This window comes from Vicugna pacos, chromosome 18 (genome assembly GCF_048564905.1).
Source record: "Vicugna pacos chromosome 18, VicPac4, whole genome shotgun sequence".
Lineage (NCBI taxonomy): Eukaryota > Metazoa > Chordata > Mammalia > Artiodactyla > Camelidae > Vicugna > Vicugna pacos.
In genome coordinates, this window is record NC_133004.1 from 3,821,333 (window position 1) to 3,827,332 (window position 6,000).

Consider the following 6,000-nt stretch of genomic DNA (forward strand, 5'->3'; position numbering starts at 1 on the left):
TCACGTCAGCAGCTGGTGGTGTCAAAGTCACCATTTGTACTGCTCTGAAGTACCTCCATTACTTTATATCCCTTCTATTTTCTCTGTTGTCTTCCTAGCTACACTTGCATCCACAAGATGGTTACCGCACTAACATTGCCTCTGTAATCAGTCCAGGACATAGGAAGTAGAGATTCAAGTGTAACCAGTAACAGAACACTTGTCATGCCACTCTAGTTTCCCAACAAAATACTCTGGCGTCCCTCATCTCACCCAAAGAACCACCGCATGACTTAGAGGTTGTAAATGTAGAGGGCTTTCTCTACTGGGAAACACTGTGGCTTGTGGTAGAGTTGCGATTTCAGTTTTTGCAATTAGTTACAGGCAAAAAGACATGGTCCGCAAATTTTCTTCAAGCGTTTGGAATTTAAACTTTTATTAGATACAGAGCCGGCGGACTAACCGTAATCCATGAACATATGGTCATATTATCAAATAATGTTCATGTCTGCCTTACAGATATGTAAGAACTTGAATTACACTTGCATCCTGTAGGCCTTTGGAATTGGATGTGAAGCATCCTGTGAGTCAAAAACCTCCTATCCAGTTACAGAACACCTTAAAGACAACATCACATTAATGCCACTGAATACATTAGTATAGCCCATGTATGGTTAAGTTACATCTCCGACTTCTCAGAGTTGGAAACGAGATGTCTAGAAAAGCTGGAAAAGGCCAATTACCAAAACAGCTCAAAAGATAAAGCAGACTCTTGCACCTCCCAGAGCGGAGGGCGGAGGGGGCATTGGTCACCACCCTGTCCTCCCCCAGGACGTGGCATGTGGGGAAGCAGGCAAGAGTGGGTGGCTGGGACTCGGAGGTGGAGAGGTGATGAAAACAAGAGTGGAACTGCTCTGATCCTAGAACAACAGAGCTGTAAAAAACTCGGCTTCAGTTCAACACGCTCCCTCTCCCACATTCCCTCCCACCTACATGACAAAAAGAACAAGTCAGGCACTTTCTGCCCATGACGGTGACTACTAGCAGGAAAGGGACCAGGATAAAAACATGTCATATAAAAGATCAGTCTGATTTTAAAGACAGTGTTATAAACAGTGAACATCACTGTCAGAGTGGGGCACGTGAGACGCTCAAATAGGGAGGAGGAGGTTGAGGATCCCTTTCCAGCACTTCCATGTCTTTTATCACTCCTATTTCTGACCTTTCCTTTGCCACTTTTTGTAGCACTTCTATCAATGGCAGGTAAAGGTGCAGCAATGTGACTTGGCCGTTTGGCCGATGGGGCTACATTTCCCAGCACTGGAATGAAAAGGCACTGGAAAAGGATCAGCTGGAAGATGTGAACTGCGGTCCTGGCCTGTGCCAAACACTAACCAGGTGACCCTGGGTTAGGCTCTTAGTCTCTCTGGGCTTCCGCTGTTTACTTATAATCGAAGGTTTTGTCCTTGCACAAATATATCCAATATGAAATGTAACGTAAAAGTCAAACATAATGACATCTCACCTGCTTGCCTCAGGGAACTGTACAAGCATTGAACACTATGTGAATGTAAACACAGAGTTAAGAAAACTGTTGTGGTAAAGCGCTAAACTAAACATGGAGATAAAATTTAATGGATATTCTTTGCTTTTTTTTTTTAATTGCAACACTGAATTAATAGCTATTAGCTATAATCCACACCACCACCCCTGCGAATAAATAAAGTAGGTAAGCACTGCCTGGATGCCTGCTATTGCCCAATGCTAAGCAGGGTGAGGGGTATAAAGGAGGCTGAACAAGGGAGTCTTCTCCAGTTACCAGCTAAGTGAGGAGACACATTGGAAATCACCCGGGAATGTTACCAAGTCAGTACTCAAAGTCAAGAATACAGGCTACCGATCATAAACAGTGCAGGAATACAAAGAGCAGCTAGAAGTATTTAGAGTAAATAGGGAAGACTCTATGAAGGAAATGGGACTCCAACTAGTTCTCAGGGTAATTCTAAGCTGTTTTAACTGAGGACTGGATAGGAAAATGCTGGTGACTCCTGGTTTTTAATAGGACACAGGTTATCCTAGGAGGCTAAGTTACAAAATGATTGGAAAACATAAGGTAAGTCCAAAATGATGAAGGGTCAAGACTACCTGGCTCAGATCTGGTTGTGGTAAGTCTTTGACTTGACTCTAGATGTTGGAGCGTCAAAACTGTAGGTTGACTGAAAGGGGGGGAAGAGAATATCCAAGAACTCAGCAGAAGGAATAATTCATGTATCAGGGATGAAAGCTATTCATCAGAGTATCAGGAATCAGAATAGACACTTGAAACCAAAAACATACAGTTCCAGAAGCCGACAATATGTGGAGGGTGGTGAGAGGAAGATAAATCAAAGACCATTCCAAGCCTTTGGGTATTTAAGACCAGAAGAATGATTATCCCACTGAATAAGTGAAGACGCTGCAAGAAAAAAGATTATGAAATCAGCTTTAGACATGATGAATCTGACATATGAGCTAAGAGTAGGAATTATCTAAGAAGCTCAAAATTCAAATTTGAAGCACAGATCTAGAGTACAGGCTTAAGATACAGATGGACAAGACATGATAAAATTCATTAAAGAAAACATAGGCAAAACATTTTCTGAGATAAATCTTAGCAACGTTCTCCTAGGGCAATCTACCCAGGCAATGGAAATAAGAGAAAAAAATAAACAATAGGGACGTAATTAAACTCATAAATTTCTTCACAGCAAAGGCAACCATAAATAAAACAAAAGGAAACAATAACCTACGAATGGGAGAAAATATTTGCAAATGATACGAGTAACAAAGCCTTAATTTTCAGAATATATAAACAGCTCATACAACTTAATAACAAAAAAACAAACAACTGAATCCAAAAATAGGCAGAAGACATAAACAAGCATTTCTCCAATGAAGACAGAAATGGCCAATAGGCACATGAAAAAATGCTCGGTATCACTAATAAACAGAGAAATTGAAATCAAAACTACAATGAAGTATCAGCTCACACCATTCAGAATGGCCATCACTCAGAAATTCATGAATGATAAATACTAGAGAGGCTGCAGAAGGAAGGGTACCCTCTTACACTGCTGGTGGGAATCCAGTTTGGTGTAGTCATTATGGAAAGCATGGAAATCCCTCAAAAAACAAAAAGTAGGCTTGCCCTATGACCCAGCAATCCCACATCTTTGTATATAACTGGAAAGAACTCCAATGTGAAAAGATACCTGCACACCAGTATTCATAGCACCAATGTATACAATAGCCAAGAAATGGAGGCAAGCTAAATGTAGCAACAGATGACTGGATAAAGAAGTTGTGGCAAATTTATACACTGGAATACTACTCCACCATGAATAGGACAAAATAAAACCATTTGCAGCAACATGGATGGAGCTAGAGATCGTCATTCTTAGTGAAAGCAGCCAGAAACAGAAAACTACCAAATGATACCACTCATATGTGCAATGTAAAAAAAGAGAGAAAAAGACACTGTGAACCCATCTACAAAACAGAAACAGACTTGCAGACTTAGTAAACAATCTTAAGGTTACAGGGGAAAGGGGATAGGAAGGGATAAATTTGGGAGTTTGAGATTTACAAATGCTAGCCACTACATATAGAAAGAGATTTTAAATAAAGTTTCTTCTGTATAGCAAAGAAATCTATGTTCATTATCCAGCAATAACCTATAATGAGAAAGCCGATACAGCCTCCAACTGAGGAAGCAAGAGAAGAAAGGAGAGTTAGTTATGCTGGGCTAGAGCCCACTTCTAAAATCCTTGTCAGCCACTGAGGCTGCCCCAAGTACACTGAGCCCTCCTCCCACGGACAGGCTGACATGACATGCGTCCTGCAAACCTGGGGCAGCAGAGGCCGTCCCCAGGTCTGGCCCTGGGGGAGATGGGAGCAAGTCCACTTGCTCCCCTTGGGGCAGCACCCCTCCCCGCAGCCCCCGCCACCTGACTGCACCGCGCCTGCCTCTCAGGAACCCACTGACTTGAAAACAAGTGATCCACGAACCTGGGGCAGCGGCAGGGAGATGGGCAGCGAACTTGCAAGCTGGTGGACTTGCCCCCATCTCCCCCACGGCCTGTCCAGGGCTCGGCCTCTGCTGCTCCAGGCACGGTCCGCAGGTCAGCCTGCTCCCGGGAGGAGGGCGCGGTGTGGTCGAAGGCAGTGGCGGGTTATGGAGTGTGCCCATGGGAGCCCATGGATTTGCTTCAAACTCCCCAGCGCATGGCCTGAGCTTGGCTTCTGCTGCTCCAGATTCGTGGAACTCAGGTTACAGGTAGCCTGCTCCTGGAAGGCGGGTGCTGTGCTGTCAGGGAATGGCGGCAGCTGCGATGGCGGGATTGGGGCTGCCCTGTGAGAGCGCGGGGGTTGCGACCATTTCCCGCTGCTGCTGCAGCCATCCCAGCACACTGACCTCACCGCCCCCACCTCCCAGGAGCAGACTGACCTGTAACCTGACTCCCACGAACCTTGGGCTTTAGAGGCCGCCCCCTAGGTCAGGCCGCGGGGAAGATGGGAGCAAATCCAGGGGCTCTCATGGGGCAGCCCCCATTCCATCCGTGGCCCTGCTACCGCACCGCACCCGCCTCCCAGGAGCAGGCCATGATCTGGGGGCCAATCGGAGATGCTCCTGGGCCTTCCGGCGCCCTCCCACCTCCCGGGGCTGTACCTGATCTCCTAAACCCGGGTTTAAGCTGCGGCACAAACGCGAGGTCCAGGAACTACTAATAGCGGGGTTACCACGAACCACAGCGGCGGCTGGGACCCGCCTCAGGGTCCTAACGTGCTGCACGGCCGGGACCTCATCTCCGCACCCCTCCCTGTGCGCTTCCTCAGCTGCACAGCCCAGGCGTCACCCGCCGGCTCCCCGAGCAGAGCGCCCCCACCAGCGCACCCTTATCTGACCGGCAGCGGCAGCCAAGCCTACGGAAAGCGGCGGCCCAGACCCCAAGCTGTGTTCCTCTTCCAGGAGATGGTACAGGAGCAACCGGCTGCCGCCAGCTTCCACGCATTCTGGGCGGGTTCCGGCGTCCGCGCGTCTGTCCTTCTGCGCGTGCGCGCCCCTCCTCCTCCCGCCTGCAGCGCAAACTGCTCGGGTGGGTCTCCTGCTTTAATGGACCTGGCCACTGGGGCCGGGAGGAGCCAGGTGGGGCCCCTCCCTCTTGTCCCTCCGGTCTCCATCCCCAGAGCCTTCACCCCGCCACCAACTGGGTCATGGCACTGTACTAGAACCACGACTGTCCTGGGCCACGCCACATCCCGCCAGCCCCACTTCCCCTTCTCACCTTCCCCTCCCTGTTACTACCCTCCCACCCCTGGCCAGGCCCAGTCTCCCACCAGACCTTGAAGACAGGGCTTCTTCTCCTCACACCGAGGTCCATGCCCTGACACTCCGTCCTGCTAGATCTTAACCTATGGCCCCTACACCCTCGTGCCTCACCACAGGACACCAAACTTCCTGAAACTGTCCCCCTCACTTCTCAGCCAGGTTAGTTCTACCCTGAGTGGGCCCCACACTCCTCAACATATGACCCCTCACCATGGGATCTCCTTCACTCTGAGTGCACCCATACCCTGAGCTCACTCCCTCACCCCTCACCCTATGGTTGGGGGTGGGGAAATCCGGGCTCCAGTAATGATGACTACTGCCACCAGTGGGGGACACAGCCTAGTGTGCACTTTCATAGTTAATGTCTGAGGCTACAAGGCAAGGCAGGCTGGGCTGAAGGCGGTTCCAATTCCCGCCCTGGCACCCTGATCCCTGCACCCAGTGTCTCATCTGACCCGATGGGTCAGGTTGATCCCAGGCTGCCAGGCACTGGCCTTGGGATTTGGGTGGTTGATGGTCCTGATGGTGATCTGGACCCCTAGGGCGAAGGCACTGGGCACGCAGACCTTTGGGGTGGGGGAGTTCAGAGTGTCCACTTGAGCCCAGGGGTAGACAGCAGATGGTGGGCTGTGTGCATGGGGCTGTGTGTGGCC

At 49.2% G+C, this 6,000-nt stretch overlaps 1 protein-coding gene across 1 annotated transcript in view; it reads right to left on the reverse strand.

The window, feature by feature from the left end:
* Positions 1-4,184, reverse strand: part of LOC140686865 (uncharacterized) — a 59,855-nt gene extending 55,671 nt beyond the window's left edge. The window contains exon 1 of the mRNA XM_072942041.1: positions 4,027-4,184. The gene's annotated coding sequence lies outside the window, so the exon portion shown is untranslated. The remainder of the gene's footprint in view (positions 1-4,026) is intronic.
* Positions 4,185-6,000: the final 1,816 nt, after the last annotated feature.